Raw genomic sequence first — 17,149 nt, 5'->3', positions numbered from 1 at the left:
CCTTAAAATTTACAAGATTAATAGACTCGATAAACTTCACAATTGAACTAATAACAATTCAGAAGTTTAAATAATGCTGTCCCAGAATCACAGCCTTCAAGATTATTTAAAAGTAGTACTGTACCCACATGTATGAAATGCTGCATACACAAAAACACCTCACAATGAAAATGCTTCCTATCTAGCTTCTTTTGCAAGAAAGAAAGGGGACAAGGGCAAAAAAAGAACTAAAGTATTCAAGATCCTCAATTGCAGTTTAGTACCACCTTTACTTTCCCTAAAGTCAATTAAAAAAAAATAAAACATATATGCACACATACAACCAGTTAACTGCCATATCAGAGAACGTGAGCCTTCTTTATATTTTATGGCATTGCTTGAATCTAGGGTGAAGAAGCTACAGCTTGTCTTACATAACTAAAATAAATCTAATATTAATGTATGACACTTCTTTACACCATTCTCACACACCAGTTTCTGAACTGTAGCTGACTTGACAACAATATTTTTAAAAGGCACAGTACTAAGTTTGCTCTCAACACTTAAAACAGCTCACAGGACTTCCACAGACTAGAAATTACATAAGAGCTCGTGTTGTTCTGAGTTGGGAATGCTACAAGTCAAAACAGAGAAAACAAAACAAACAAACAAAAAGGTACTTGAACACCAATTTGTCCAAAGAATTTCTTAGCTAAATACTAACCAATTAAGGTTCACTTACATATCCTTTTAAGCCAGATGCATTGTCCCTTTATCTTCTCAAATACCATGCATGTTCAGGAACATAAATGGTTTGGTCCTAACTCAGAACAAAGCAATAACACGGCAAGATGTTATTTACTAAATGGACTTCCACCCCTCCCAGTGTGATGTACAATTAAGAGAAGGAAAGTACAAGGGCTTCTGTGACACTGTGACAAATATGCTTTCTTGCAGAGATGTATTCTGCTACCCAATCTGGGCATCTGCTGCAAAGATTAAAAAAACTAGGTGAAAGAACACTTTGCTGAGAACAGTCAAAAAAAACAGCCTGGGCAATACTAGAAAACAAGACAGGAGGACCCAGCTAATTCCATTCACTGATTTTGGGGCAGAAAGAACAAAAGTGCTAAAAGAACACAGATGTTTATCTAAGTGTTTTTTTCTGATTTAGTAAAAAAAAAAAAAAGAAAAAAAAAGAAATTTATAGAGAATTGGCATGGTTTTAGTGCATATCTAAATTGCTGCAAGGAGAAGACTGACATTGCTAAAAAAAAAAAAAAAAAAAAAAAACACACACACAAAAACCAAAAACATAAAACTCCACAATTTTTAGAAAAGTGATTAGACATTGGTAATTAATTTGAGTTAGAATTTAAAACCAGTTCATCAAAACCTGGTTTAACAATAATGTTAAAGATTAAACTTAATCACCTGCTAAGAGAGTCTGAAAATTTAGCATTTATTTTTTTCAACACAAAACATTTAATTTGCATAAGAATATTCTAGCACTATACAGTATGTCACATTTAAGTCACTCGCAATTGAAATTTTAGAAGACCAAAAGCAAAGACTTTTAGCCTCTTTATACTCAGATCTTACAAATTTAAAAAGGTTATCAGTTCCATCTTCTGTTTTTTACACATTGCTTTAAACGTTAAAGAAAAAACAGTACATATACCTTCAAATTTATGAGTTCCAGCTCATTTTCAATGCACTGCCTATTCAGTAATGCATTTAAAATGTGTAAAAAGAAAGTACAGTTTCTATAGAATAGTAAACTTGGTTGTATTTCAGCACCCCATATAGCACAATTTTAGCTGCAATCAGAACCAACACATGATACAGACTCCTCCTTTTTTTATTACAATCTGACTGATGAGGCATACATGGATTATTAAAAAGTAAAGTAAAAATCCCAACTTAAACACACTTAAGCAATGCTTGCTTACATCCAGTATTCATTTTAGACTTTGACTTTACAGAAATTATTCAGTATGCCATTTATCTCAATCCTAGGACAATCAGTGTCACAGTTACTTTACTATGGTATAAATGTGTTGCAGACCAAGAGAAATCTGTCCTTCTCTCCATGTCCCCAGTCACTCATCCAGACCCATCAATTCCCACATGACCCACAAATTCTTCATGATCCACCAAGAAACCACATGCTAAATTTGAGCTTTGTGCAGTTGCAAATTGACCAAAGGGATATCAAGTGGTTGTAACTTAGCTAGTGGATTAAGTGGTCAAGAGGGGAGTTGCGAAATTTCTATAAAAATATTCCCTGTCTGAATTAAGAGCTTTAAAGTAATGTTGTGTGAAATGCCAGTGTCCCAATAGCTCGTGCACTGGCTAGGTGCTAATTGGCATCTACGCAGACTGCTGAAACGCACCAACACGCACGGAACAATCGCCTCCTTCAGCAGCGGGCAGTAACGTAGAGAATGCTGCATTATTGCAGGGCACTTCGGTCCCAGTCACATACCCTGAATGTTTCGTTTTGTCAGTTCTGAAATCTGCATGGAATTCTACAAACATTATAGATGACAATGTCCTAGCTAAAAGGACACCCTGCCCCCAATACAAAGGAGTTCCATCTCTACTCCTTCCTAGAAAAGGATGGATAATAGAAGTAAAAGAGCGACTACTCGTACGGAAGTCATGAGTTTACTCAGCCTGTCTCTAGCTTCCATTGGCAAACTGGCAACCTGAAAGTAATAGCTACCCCAAAGTCAGAATTAGAAGAAAAAACAGAGTAACTACAGATAGAGTGTTACATGCACTAGAAAAGAGAAGCTTGTGAATCTAATAGAAGCTAGGAATGAAACTGATGAAAGGAAGCAGAAAAATCTGCAGAAGTTCAAGTGGTAAAGTTGAATATATTTAAAGCTCCTTTATAGTCCTGCTTATAATCTTAACAGAAATGCTATTGTTATTAATACATCAACAATTTAATGTAGTCACAAAATTAATGAGTAATGACATATTTAAGAGGTACAAAAATTTAGTCATCTTATAGTGAAAGATTTTTCCCCTCAAACCAGAAATCAAAAGGGCTTAGGCATGTGAACAAATCACAGTGTGATCACAATATGCCTGATTCAATAATTTTAAAATACCAACTGGGAGGTTCTGTATACCAGGAACATTAACTTTCAGGAGTTCCTCAGAACCTTAAGGAGGTTCTGAAATAATGTGGAAGTTCCAAAAGACTCGGTCACCTGGAACCTGGAGGAAGTCACATCAGTATCTTAAAAGGGACAGAATTGCAGCATTTACTAAAAATATGTCTAAAACTAAAATTTTCAACTAAAATGGCACAAGTAATATAAGAAACCGCTTAACAAGGATGACAAGCCAATAATAACAAAAGCAGTTATATAATATATAATTAAAGACAAAAGTCAATACAAACAACTTAATGGCCAAAAAGTCACTCTTTTTAATGTGAATACTTATGAAATATGCTTTCACACAGCATTCAACTTGCCATCACAAAATATTTGTATTAAAAGACTGATGAAAGCCAAGCCTGACATTAAACTTAAAATACAGAATTAAACTTAAAATACAGAAATACACTCATCACTATCTGCTTCACAAGCAATTTAAGAAAAAGGCTGAGGAAGTAGTCATTTTAAATGCCGTTTTGATTACTTGTCGAAATGAGCACAAGCTAACAACATCAACTTGGAATTCATACTGGGCTGAACCAACACAAACAAACTGACTTTTCTGTCTCAAAGCTGTCCTACTCTTATAAGCAGTGAGTTTGAATAAGAATTAAGAAGAATACTAATTTAAACATGCTCATGCAGTTCTAGGTACTGAAGGGAAGGCAGCTAGAAGGGTATATATGTACTATACAATCAGAAAGGGAAATGCATTTCAGACAGCAGAACTAGTCAGTTCTTTGGACCATTAACAGGTTTACAGTGGATTCTAAATTTATTCTACGGCCTGAAAGGGGAGTTTGTTTTGTAGAATTTCTCAAATTTAACAGGCATTAAAACCTGTGGCTCATTTTTTTCAGCACAGACCAGATGATTACAAATTGTTCCTTTCTAGATTAAACTCTATCAACAGTACTAAGTAAATGATGAAACTATTGTTTTGAAAATTTTTATAAGCCATTAAAAGTTAAAGACGGTTTATGTTCACATTTCTGCAGAAACTCAATATGTGCTCCACAGATAAAGAGTGCCTAATGGTTAAAGCTCTCTGAGACATATTCCTGAGGAGATATTCTAAAACACAAGAGAAAACAAGGATGAAACACAGCAGAATAGGGAATTCATTACAAATTTGCAAACATGTTTATCTATCTTGAAAATCACATAAGGGCAATACCTCTCCTTATACCACCTTAGAAACACGCACAAAAAAAATCTTGTCATATCTTTACCATCTATTACACCAAAAGGGATAACTTCGCTCCGCTACAAGTGGTTTAGCTAGTGTCAGCTAGCTAAACCAGCTAACCAGCATAACTTAGCTTCATTGCTTTTTTATTGCTTTTGAGAGATTAACTTCCACTTTTTTTTTTTTTTTTGGGGGGGGGGGGGTGTCTCTTTTGCAATCTATCCTACAAGGTAAGATACTCCTTTTATTGATATAGATACAGCCTTCCCATTGAAATGCATTCAGGAACTCTGTCCTTCAAGATTTAAGGTATTTTACTCCCACTTTCTGGAAACATCCTACTTCTGATTCCAGCTGCACACTTACTAGAAAGTATTAGTAAGAGACTATTAAAACATAATTGTGCTGGGATACAGTAGTATCTCTGAAGTGTCTCATAGAGACTAGATCTGCAGAAGAGATCCATGTATTTTCTTCTTTGAGCTAGAAATTAACTCTGAAAATGGTTAGTCATAATGTTTAAGCTTAAGATAGTAAGAGCAGGCAAAATTTAAGGTGCTTTCCCATTAAAGTTGATATTTTACGTTGGAAAGCTCTTAGATTTGCCATCAGATTCATTCCCTAGCCATCAATGATGCAGTAGCAGTATAGAACAGCCTCACTGTCTGCCAAACTAGGACTCGGCTGGCTAGAACAATATGACAGTTTCCTTTGGAAAGTGGCACTTATGAATCATAGGTTATTAGCTCATCACACTTTATCCGTATGGGCAGGATATTCCTACTTCCAATTAAATTAGCTTTTAAAAAGGCAAAAACTCAGCCCAAATCAAGAACAGCCCTTAAGATCTGGGCTCACAAAATAAACAAAAGCTTCAAAAAACAAACAAAAAAACAAAGACTGAGAAAACGAACAAGCCTGTAAGTTGATCTGATACTGTATAACATGTGGCCCCATTAAAAATGAAGAGTTGCTTTAACATACCTATACCTCTTTGTTGTAGATTTATCATTTCTCCTAACATGGAAGTGTTATTCCATTCTGCAGTGACTCAGGTATTTGTCAAATTGCCAAGAAAACATCTATTAAGGAAGAGGACCAGAGGCATAAGTCAAACCAAAAAGATGTCTGCCTGGCCTGTGACTCAGCCTAGATTTATTGCAATCTGGGCTTCACATTTTCCCCAAGAAAATCAACATGCCAAGGATACTCACGTGCCCTTTTACTTACGAACTCAGAAAGGGAGAGCAAAAGCTTAAAGGAGTAATAAACTACAGACAACAGACATTGGCAATTCAGAATGAATAGAATTCTCTTTTCAATTAACAAAGAAATGGTAAGTGAATATTCTGTGCAAACTGAAAGTTGTTTTTGGAACACAGAAGCTCTGGCTATGTTTAGAAAGCCGGAGATGAAATGCTAGTTATCGAAGTACCCAGTTAGACCTTTGAAGTGCACATATCTTCATTACAGTCATCAAGCGGTAATCCATCAGCCTGATATGTAGGAAAAATGCATTTATAACATCGAAAAAGACCCTACGGATTTATGAATACTACTTGTACTACTCATGTACAAAGACATGAAAGATACAAAGATACATGAAATACTTTTTATTTTCAACAAGCCTTCGCTGAAACACACGCTTAATAATGATTTGGCACACTGCTTATGCTCTCCATTTCTGAGACTATACTGTAATGTATCTTATTATTCAGTGGTCCAGAGCACATGCTGGAAGACAGAGAATCTCATTTAAAGTTTTGGGGCTGTAGATGCTTCGGAATTCTTAATTTAGAACATAGCCCTACATAAGCAAAAAGGGGTTAATAACAGACATCAGCCCCAAAAAGCAAACACTGAAACATACAGGTTACCAATACTGTCAAAATATTTACAGCACACCGCGTAAGCCAAGACAGATTTTAAATATTTGCATAATGTAAAAATCTGAACCAAACCACACCACTCGAAGCCTCAGAGACATTTTCTTCTAGCTTCAGAGCTCATTACTGTGCAGTGTTGCTCACAGTACCCGTGTTACCTCTATCCCTATTTACCAGTTAGGGCTGGGTACCCTCTCAAATATTGACACATCCTGTGCACTAAGACTCACAGGACTTGGCCCCTGCAAACCAGCATGCTGTGGCGCAAGCAGAATCGCTCACACTCCAAAGAATGTGCATCAAGACAGATTAGACATCAGCAGCAGAGAAGCACTGACTGCTCTCTTGCCCCAAGCAAGCAAAGTACTTCGAACGATAGCAGATGAAGGAACGACTTTCAAGTCTTGAGACAAATCTGATTACGACTGCAGGCTGGGAGCTAACCCTTTCCCTTCTCAGGTATACATCAACATCACCCAAGTGACCAGGCAGCATTTGTATTGAATACATCATTCCATCTAACCACACACTCAGAATATTTAGCTCTGTTTATCTCAGTACAGTTACATCACTTATTTCCTGCTTTCTTCCTTTCCATGTTCCAAAAATAATTCATCATTACCTTAAATCAGATAGCCAAAAATCAATAACTCAGTTTTGTTGAAAAACAAACAAACAAACAAACAAAAAAACAACCTCACTACCTCTATGCCACAAAAAAAACAGTTGTTCATCTCAGACACTAGTCTTCAATTCAAGCATGAGATATAGACACAAAAGTTTCAAGCAATCAGTAATCAACCTTAGATTTTCTAGGAGAAATCAGAGACCTCAAGAACACCAGCAATGCATCTAAAAGAGTACTGATAATATACTAATTTACAGGTATGCTTAAGCACTTGTAAAAAATAAAATTAAAAAAAAAATCAAAATTGTACCTTCCATTCTTTCAGCTCATTGTAAGGGGAATGAAATGAAACTTTAAGGATTTGCAACTGCTACATTCAGAGAAGTGCACACCATATCAGGAGCAGAAAATTACCTTTTTAGCTTTATTTATATTACTCCTACAGACTCATACAAGCACACTTACTTCTGAAGTAGTGCTTCTGAGTGCCATTAGGCACTTTTAACCCTTGCCATTGCTGTCAGAGACTTCTGGGTTTACAGACTACCGTTCTAAGTCACACTGACCTTCAGGCTTATGTTAACTGCAGCTGGAGAAGCACAGAATTGCCATAAGGACATATTTAAGACACCTTAAAGAGGAGACACGAGTACTCAGCTCTGAAGATTGAAAGGCTACCCAGAAGCTACTTCTTCAAAAATTATACAGCGGAATACTTCCAAAAAAAAAATCAAAGCTTCTTCTTTTGTCTTGATAACCAGATACATATCTCTGCAAGAAATCTCCCATAGCATCCAAGAATCATTTTGCAGACTTTGGTTCACTTTATAAACCACTGTGTATACCAACGACATGGGAACACAAATTTTGTGTTGAATATTAAATCTTCCAAACATCTCACCTGATAAAAATAACAGGCCAACATCTAAATACCCCTCACATAAAAAAAAGAGGCATCTGCCAGTTAGAAAGAAAGATACTTAGGTATTTTGTGAAATTATTACTTACAAACATTCATAGATCAAAATTTTGGCTAGAATATCACGACAGTCAAAAAGGCATATTACTAATATGACATTTCAAAACTAAAAGAAAAAAAAACACACATAGGAGTAAAGTGAAGTTTTTATTGCAGAGTTAATTTGTGGAATACAGAAACATTTTTTTTAAACTGTTGTAGCTGTAACATTAAAAAGCATCATTCAAATGCATACAGCCAACATCAATCATGAACGCCATGTAGTTTGACAGCTCTTAGCTGCTACAGATCCTCTTCAAAACAGAAGAAAAAAAACAGAAAAAGTCACTACAAAACAGTTTTGCCTATCAATCATTAATAAGCTCTTTCATCACTAAAGCTTGTGCTATACATCTTCATTTAAACTATGCAAGCACACAATCTTGGAAGCGCTGGTAGGCTCAATAGCGATGCCAGAGTTAATAATACAGAGGGTTAATAATACCTGTGTAATAACGCAAGGTAACACTTGCATACGTCTCCCGCTTTCCACCCTGGAGCTGCGGTGTTGAGTGACCAGAGATCTCCAAAATGATGCTGCATTGCGCTAATTACACATGCCCTGTGTGCTAATAGAAGCTACTGTTTAAGCTGATTCAGTCGTAATTGGTAGAATATAATGTCATTATCTTTGAAGGCAAATTGCAAGTTTAACAATTTCAGACACACACAGCTACGAAACAGCAAGCATATTATCCTGCAATGCAAATAACCTTAGTATTCATAAATGTAATTAAGACGTTTTGTCTAAAACGGTCACCAGTCTGCTGACCTCTCGCCTTGAAGCAGAATTACAAGACCTTCTCCCTCTCCCCACATCCCAAGAAGGCAATGAATCGGTGTTTTCATGCTGGTGTTATAGCAGTCATAAGAATGAGCTTTTTGTTGCCCGGAAGCCAGAATCTTCACTGCGTGTATTGTGACCACACACTGCCCGTGTTTTCACCCCTTCAAAGTTGGGAGCACAAAGGCCCTATCTTCAAAGAAGGTCCAAACAAACTCTGAAATTAAGCTCAAATTAGCAGAAGGGAAAGGGTTCTCCCACAGTGAGACAGAACTGTCACCCTGGCAGTCTTTCAAGTCTGCTGCGAGGTCACAAGGCACAGCAGAAGACGACATAAGAGTCTAACATCCTGAGGTTCGTTTTTTTCAACACAGTTTGGGTTGTGAACAGACGATCAAACTTACCAGAATAACTGCAGGGGGTGAAAGCAAGTGCAGACTTATTTTGAATTATCCTAGCTAATTCATAGTTTTTGTCAGAAGAACAGGCTACCAACTGAACATGTAAATCTGCATGCTGACACTTTGCTTTCAAACATACAGTTTAAAAAGGACAGTGAAGGTTACTAGCAGCTTTCTGGTCTCCCTTATTGCTGAAGCAAATGGATGAAGCCTCAGAAGCCAGAGCCTATCAGCTCCCACGTCTTTTTAACCAGAAAGAGCCAAGCAACGGGGGTAAAGACAGATACAGCAAGCCACACAGACCCTGTAGATACCCAGTCTTTCTCTAACTAGGTAGCCTTGATCCACACGCAGATTTCCATTTCCCACATGGATATTTTACTTCGTGAAAAGAGGTGATTCTTTCCACCAGCAAAATAAAAATAATAAGTAAAGAAGGGGGAGGAAGAGAGGGCAAGGCCAGGAACCTGGCCTTTCTGGGCCGCTGCTGGTAGTCATGTAAGCCGTTTAAAACCTCACTTTCCCACGCAGAAAACACCCCTGCCTCGAAATCGGCATCTTAACCTTCCACCACGCAGGCCGAAGGAATCTGAGAGGCAGGGGGCAGCCGCGCTCACCAATTTTGGGTTTCCCTCCTCACCTCTCTTTTCCTCTTCTTACCTCCCTCTCCAGAGAAATACTAATAAGATCAGAGCACTCTTCAGAGCCGGTCACCCAACTTCCCCGAGCTCTCGCCTCCTACAGGAACTGAGGCTCCGCAGCCGCTGTCGTCACCGCCCGCCAGCGCCAGCCCTGCCCCGCTCTGCCGGGCGCTGCGCGCAGCAGCTTCACCTTCACCTTCCCCCCGCCGCGAAGCCGCGTTCTCACCGCGCCGACAGCCCGCGGGCAACGGCGGAACCAACCGCCGCTCAGCAGTCGCTCAACGACCATTCATTCCCCTCGCTGCCGGGGTGCGAACCCCCGCCTCGCCTTCATGCTGAACGCGAGGCGACGACGCCGCCGCCCTCACCTGAAGCTGCGCGGTGCCCGCCGGCGGCCGCGGGAGGGATAGAAGCGAGAGACGTCGCCGCGCTGCGCCGCGCCGCGCAGGGCCCGTCCGCTCCGACTGCCGCCCGCCCGCCCGACTGAGCACCGCCCCCACCGCCTCCGATTGGCGGGCACCCAGCCGCCTCCGCATTGGGCGGGAGCCGCGCGCAGACGCCCGCCCCCGCCCCGCCGCCGCCGCCCATTGGCTCGCCGCCCCTGCCAGTTAACGCCGCTTCCTAGCCCGTGGCGAGAAGCGCGGGGGCGGTGGAGGCGAAGGGGGCTGGGGTGGGGGCGGTGCGAGCGCCCGCCAACGGTCGCCAGCGGCCGTTAGCGCCGCGCGGCTCCCCCTCCGCCACCAGCCGGCCACTGAAGTCGCATCGCAGGGGTCAGTGCCCCCCTCAGCAGCTGGTTTGCTGCTTTTAAACATGTATATACATACATGTATATATGCACCTTTATGTGTGTTTGTACCTGTGTGTATGTGTTTGAAATGTGCTGGCAGAGCAGTGCTGCAGAGCATCTCGGGCTGCAGGGTGAATGAAGACATCATATCTCCTGCTCCAGTTACCTGCCGCGGGGGACCGTGAATCTGCACCAAGGAGAGATGAGGCTCCTTCCTCAAGGGGAGCTTGGTTCCTCAAGGAGAGCAGGAGCAGTGGCAGGGATGTTTTTAAGGAACTTGAAAGCAAGGGAGGTTGTAGTTTTCCTACTGACATGTGGTACGAATGCCACAGCTAGAGCCCTTGCCTGCCTCATAGGCCTCTTGGCTTTAAACTGAGGAGTGTTCCTTTCGAGTACTTCATTTTGCCCCTTTGGCTCCCTCTTCTCCTCCATGTTTTCCAAGGCTTCCCTGGCCTCTGCCTCTCTTGCCCACCTGCACATGGGCTGCAGCGCGGGGCCCTGGGCGCTCTTTGCTCTCGGGCACGTTTCTTATGCAAGTTCGGGGTATAATCAGCGTAGGCGCTGAGTCCTCCTGTACTATTTCACTAAGCGTGTGACTCACTAGCTTTGAGGAGCTTTAACTTCCCTGGGAGAAACGTTTAGTGTAGCCCAGCAGGACTGCGAGTCCCTATCCCGGTGATGAATTTTGCCTTCTGGAAGAAATAACTTAAACTGAATTATTTCCAGTTGATGTTACCATGAAATCTACCCAGGCCAGTATGCTCTTAAAGTTTTGACTTGACTTCTCACTCCTTTCTTACAAATAGTCTTGAAGTTTAAATTTCTTTATTTAAGAGGAGGAATCTTGACATTTCTTCTCTCATTTCTGATCACAAATGCATTTTATTTTTCTACTCAGTCTCTCATTAAATATGAAAGCCAGCCCTGCAAAAGCCAGCTCTTTACAGAAATTAATGATATTTGTAATCTTAAGTACAGTTCTTTCTGCATAGACACGAATTGAGCTTCCGTTTTGCCTAGAGCATCATCAAAGCTAGAAATCCTCCCTGCCAAAACACTTAGACCGCATTCAACCTCGACTTCAAAACACTCATTCATCTATACTGTATGGTCAAATAATGCTCAAACTTGCCCAAAGATTTAAGAAACAGACCTGGAATTCAGTGTAAATCATAGCTCTGAGCTAGCAGTGTGAATAAGGATACTGCCATGTTCTTACAGGACAGAGGCCCTGAAACTGGCTCTGGTGATGAACCGATCCAAAAAATAAATCCTAAACTCTGTGCAGAATCATTCCCAAATCACTCTGCTGTTTACAAGACATATATGCTATCACCATATATATATGCTATCCCTGTGAAGACCAGGGCTCGCATTCTTATTTTACAGTAATACCAGTATGGGACCAATAACCGTAAAGAGGTGTTTATCCAGTTGCAAAAAAAATCAGTCCTGCCTTTTAAAAGTGAGGAAAGCAATTCTGTGTTCTTCTTTCTAATCAACTATCCCCATGCATAGACTTTTCCAGAGCTCTGTAGTACTTTGCACCTGTTTGAAGGCTCCTTGCAGCACCACGTTCTAAGCAGCTGAATATTTTTCTCCTGGTTACAAGATTTCTTTCTTTTTTTTTTTTTTTACATTTAGAATTAAAAATGGTTCAACATTTTTGGAGACAAAGACGGAAACAAGAACAATCAGAATAAAAAATACAATTTTAATCGTAAAGTTTTCATCCCTTCTTTAAGTGTATCATTTGAAACAATAAGGAATGACATTGTTAAAGCTGTCTACATTTTGGGTCAATGCTATTGATCCTCCCATACATTACATCTGACAGCAAAATTGGTCTGCACTGGGGTTGATGCATATGCTGTCCTTTAATTTGACTTCATCAGAATTACTTACAGTAATGAAGTTAAATGCAAGTATAAATATTTGACCACTTGAGGCCACATGCACTATATACATACCTATATACACTTAAAAAATTGCTTGCAGAAACATACCTCAGTAGTTAATGAAGGACTATTTTTTTCAATTTAGAAAATGTAAATCCTCTTTATGCATATTCAAACATTAAGTTTAGATATAATTAGTGGCCTAATTATATCTACCTCTAGTCAAGCACCCTCCCAGCATGATGACACTATTATAATGCCATGAATAATTTACACATACAGTGAATCATACTTTAACATGATATTAATCATCTTGAACTTAAAATTTAGTTGTTTTCTGAATATTCTGGTTTAGTTATATTCAAAATGTGACAAGCTAGGAAAGATGAATAGTTCAACTGTTTTTCTTAGGAGAAGAACTAGCAGTTTATGCAGCCTGCCTGGCGAACATTTAATTTAGACTGTTGGAGACAAGACAGGAAGTTTCTGAAAAATAAAAATGTCTCTCATTTTAGATAAGTATCCCACGGTTATTTTTATTTTTAACACAATCTATTTTTAGAAATGTTTCTCATGTCTTCTGCTGTCCTGAGAAATTGCATGTGTCCTTTTAAGTATCAATATTTTCTCTGCAGAGAAATTCTGGCTCTGTCTTCACTTACTGCAATTTGCATTGGTGTTTCTTGACTCTTGTTGCAATACCAATTTGGCAATCTTTTCAGAATTTTTATATCTAACTAAGGAAGCCTATATGGTACCTACTTTTTTATAGTTTTAAACCTACTTTAAATGCTATTGGATTTTTTTTAATTGTGCATGTAATCCCTTTAGTGATAACATAAGCCAATAACTAAGAAGAAATTTCAGGATATCACTATTTGAATCAATTTTACTACTTAACTGACCAACTTCAATCAGTAAAGGATTCTACTTACATAAGTCTTATGTATTTGCCATATGTGTCTATGTATGTCATCCATATTTGTATGAAACATTCTTTGTAATGCCCTTTTCACATTAATGTTTTAATTAGTGTTTCATACTGCCCTACTTACTCACAACTAGCTCTATGTTTACTTCCAATATGAAAGCTTTTAGTAGGTACAAAATTTAAGAATAATCAAGGCATCAAAGACTTGCTGCTAATGGTAAAGATACATTTATGTCATCAGAGCAACTGGAAAGGTCCTACCTAGGGATTGCTTCAAGTGCAGAGAGTTTTTTTAAGCTTGTCTAAGCTTAAGGCAAGAAAAGAAAGAAAGCTGAAAAAAAATCCTGTCTTGCACACAAACATCTTCCTCCTACTGTGGAGAAACAACCCTTCTTTCTACAATGTTCATCTATATTCCTATTTCCTCTTAAAAAATTAAAGTTTTAACTAAATTATGGCTAAGGTCAGCTTTCCTCAGCTATCCACATTTATTTTCTGCAAGAAGTAGAAAGTTTGCAAAAAGTGGAGAAAGGGAAGGGAAAAGGGACGGGGAAAGGGACAGGGAAGATTCTCTGGCAATACTTCCACCTACGTAAACTGAGCAGCAACCACTTGAGGACGATTTCTGGGCCAAGTCTGTGGCAGGCAGCGAGCCGGGAGCCGGGGGGACGCTGTGGGCAGAGGTTGTGTGGGGAGGCGCGAGCAGCGGAGCCGCGTTGGGGATACGCTGGGCACAAAGGAGCCGTTCTGCGGGAGCCTCGCTCGGTCCCTGCAGGGAATCATTGCGGGTAAGGCTGGTGCCCAGGCAGCGAGCCCGAGCGCTGGCCCCGGCCCTGAGCGGCAGCTTTATAACGCTTGCCTCTTTACGCCTCCATGCAGAACTGCCAGAGGTCACTTGAGCACGCGAAGAGCAGCGTTTTAGGTCTGAGGAAATATATTTATGCTACACCTCCCTGACAAGCCATCACATGAGTTGAAGTCAGAGCTTTTGGGGACTGCTACTTCTTGCTTATTTTGCTCTGCCAGAACTCAGAGCAGCCTCTTTGCCCCAGCCAGGTCCGCTTGGAGCTTGCTTGGCCTGGCTCCAAGGCTGGTTACTCCAGAGCTTGGCTGTGTGGAGTCATCCAAACTCAAGCCCATTTAAGCCCTCCCAGTCAGAGCTGAAACAGCCTCTAATCTTTGGGAGAATTAGGCTTCAGGGAACAACAAAGACCACTTGACCTTTGAGCAAGAGAGTTCACACCAGGCGTAAAGTCTTTTATTATCCATCAGCATCAACATCACACCCTAGAGCGGCCACATGCCCTAACTGCCATACCAATCTCACTAACCAAGGGCTGGCAGGGTAAGCCCAGGCTTTTATCAGTTCATAAAACCAACTCCACAGCGGTAGATCTGCCTTACCATACTGGGGCGCATAGCTCCGGAGCGCCAAAGCGAAGGCTGCCACATTATTCCCAAGCTTTCCTTCCCCATCCCTCCTCCCCCTCACTAAATCTTCACCTTTACCTTTCACAACATGCACAAACGACCACCTGGCAGCTCAGTATTCACACACTGCCCTCCTCCCCAGCCGTGTTGGCTGTGACGGCTTCAGTTTCCTTCCTCCCCGCCGCCCCTGTCCCCGCTGTTGGACAAGCACCTTCACACGCACAGACATTATGTGACAATGTTTCCGATTCTTATTTTCTTACGATTTTTTTTTCAATTACTAATAACTTTATGTTTACATACTGAGGTAATTATGGTATGGCAGTTATAGTAAAGTATCTATGTATTTTACAAAGATATCAAGTAAAAGGCTTGAAATGTGCTCACTCAATCCTCCAGTGGTCAGAAAGATGTGTCTGTTCCAAACCAACAGCCCTGCTGCACAAGCATCTTCCAGATCAAATATTGCTCTGCAAATATTACTTATGTGAAAGAAATATGACTGCCACATAGTGTGAGAGAAATCCTTGTTTTTGAAAGCAATAAGACAACTTCACTGACTTTATTACAATCACAGTTTTCACAAACCAGGAGTGGAAGAGCTGCATTACAAGCTCTCTCTCTCTCTGTCAATCTCTCTCTGAACAAGCTGATCCTCTTCAAACCATTGGAAATTCCCACACAATTAAATAAGACTATTCAATATAAGGAGTACTTTGAGTAACATCATTCCTAGTCTGTATGTCCTGCAAGTCTGCACTCTGGGGGCCCCAATTCAACTCTCTAGCTATGTGCAAATATACTATTGCCAATACAGAGAAACTGCTACAAACAAGCATTTGAAAGAAAGGGCTATTTATTTCGACAGTACCGTGAATTCTGGTTGATTGTGGAATTATAGCTAAAAGGTATCTGCTAGCATCGTTCTCCAAAGCTATCTACGGTAACACATGCTACTACCGAGGTCTGGTTTTGCTTTCACATCAAGCCTCCCCCTCAGGCAGCAGCGATGAGGTTCCCACAGCTGCTTTAGGGGGTTGTGACTTCTATACACTCCAAAAGTTACAGTGCAAAGTGGGGTTTTAAGCATAACCTGCATTTCTCAATATTTCTCTTCCCCGAAAAAGCTCACAGTTAAAGGCTGCACGAGAGAGAAAAAGAGAAAGGAAAGGAGCCATCCCTCTACTGTAGCCTTTCCAGTGCTGTTATAACATGACCTAAATAAAGCCTTTTTGTCCAAATTCCCAGAGAAATGAGTTACAAGCAGTGGAAATGAAACTAAGTGAAAGAAAGATCCGTCTTCCTTCTGTCAGAAAATCCTCACTGTTACCTATCTATAGGAAATACAACCAGACTAAAAAATACTATTTATTACAGCCTAATATTTCCTCAGGTTAATGTGTTGTTACATACTAGTGAGGGGCCATCAGGGGGAAAGCTGGAAACATCTGTCTGCGAAACATCACATCACTAACACAACATCTAATAGCAGGCAACATATTTATTTACATTGGCTTATCTGCCACAGTTCAAAATACAAGCAAGGCTCTCAGAAAAGAGTTAAAAATAAATAAATAAATAAATCCCAAACTTAAGAGCTCTGAGACCTAGAACTTAGATGAACTTTGTGGGGTAAAATAAGCTTTGTGGTAATTTTTTCTTAACCTTAATTCAAGAGTCAAATTGAGCATGCTATTATAGATGCCAGAGAATCCACTGGATTTTGGCCTTTAACAGAATATACAAGGTGATTAAAATGAGAATTGCACTTGGAGTGACTTATTCACTGTAGGTATTTCATTACTTATTTCCTTCCTTTCTCTGAGGCCCAAAGCAAGAAAGCAACTGGTGTTTTCTGGGGTAGAGGTGGGTCTGCTCCACGCTCTGAAGAAACTCAGTAGTTTTGGAAGGGTTTTTTTTTCAGTTAAATGGCCTGCCATGTAGGAAGGCAAAGTGCTCAGCCCCTTGGTACTTGGAGATCAAGTACCACTGCACTGGTTGCAGCCACATTAGAGTTTATTATGGCTACAAGGGTATTTATGAGTTTTAATCCCCCACCCCCTTCATCTTTCTCTCAAAGTTCTCCCCCATCCAAAGGAAGAGAGGAGCGGGCAGGAAGGTCTGAGCTGCACATTTCGGCATGTATAAATAACTGCCTAACAACTGGTGGATCTGCAAGTGAAAGCAACAGCCACTCACCGACCCACGAGTTTATTTATATACTACGCTGTTAGGAGACCAAAATACCTATTTTAAATTTTTGCTCTATACATCTTGTAGCTACATATCGCAGCCCTTGACATCAGAGCTAAAAAGACAAAGACAGCATATCAGATGCAACAATATTTTGTTATAGTACATACAAAATTTACAAAAATATACAGACATATTGTACTTATT

General features: G+C 40.2%; 1 protein-coding gene across 2 annotated transcripts in view; it reads right to left on the bottom strand.

Moving 5' to 3' along the window:
• PACSIN2 (protein kinase C and casein kinase substrate in neurons 2) overlaps positions 1-10,142 on the bottom strand; it is a 52,351-nt gene extending 42,209 nt beyond the window's left edge. For both annotated transcript variants that reach the window (XM_088525630.1, XM_088525631.1), the window contains exon 1: positions 10,071-10,142. The gene's annotated coding sequence lies outside the window, so the exon portion shown is untranslated. The remainder of the gene's footprint in view (positions 1-10,070) is intronic.
• Positions 10,143-17,149: the final 7,007 nt, after the last annotated feature.

Source organism: Tinamus guttatus, unplaced genomic scaffold (assembly GCF_059628265.1).
Source record: "Tinamus guttatus ecotype Peru unplaced genomic scaffold, ASM5962826v1 Tinamus_guttatus_pri_ptg000229l, whole genome shotgun sequence".
NCBI lineage: Eukaryota > Metazoa > Chordata > Aves > Tinamiformes > Tinamidae > Tinamus > Tinamus guttatus.
This window is presented reverse-complemented; position numbering and strand designations above follow the sequence as displayed.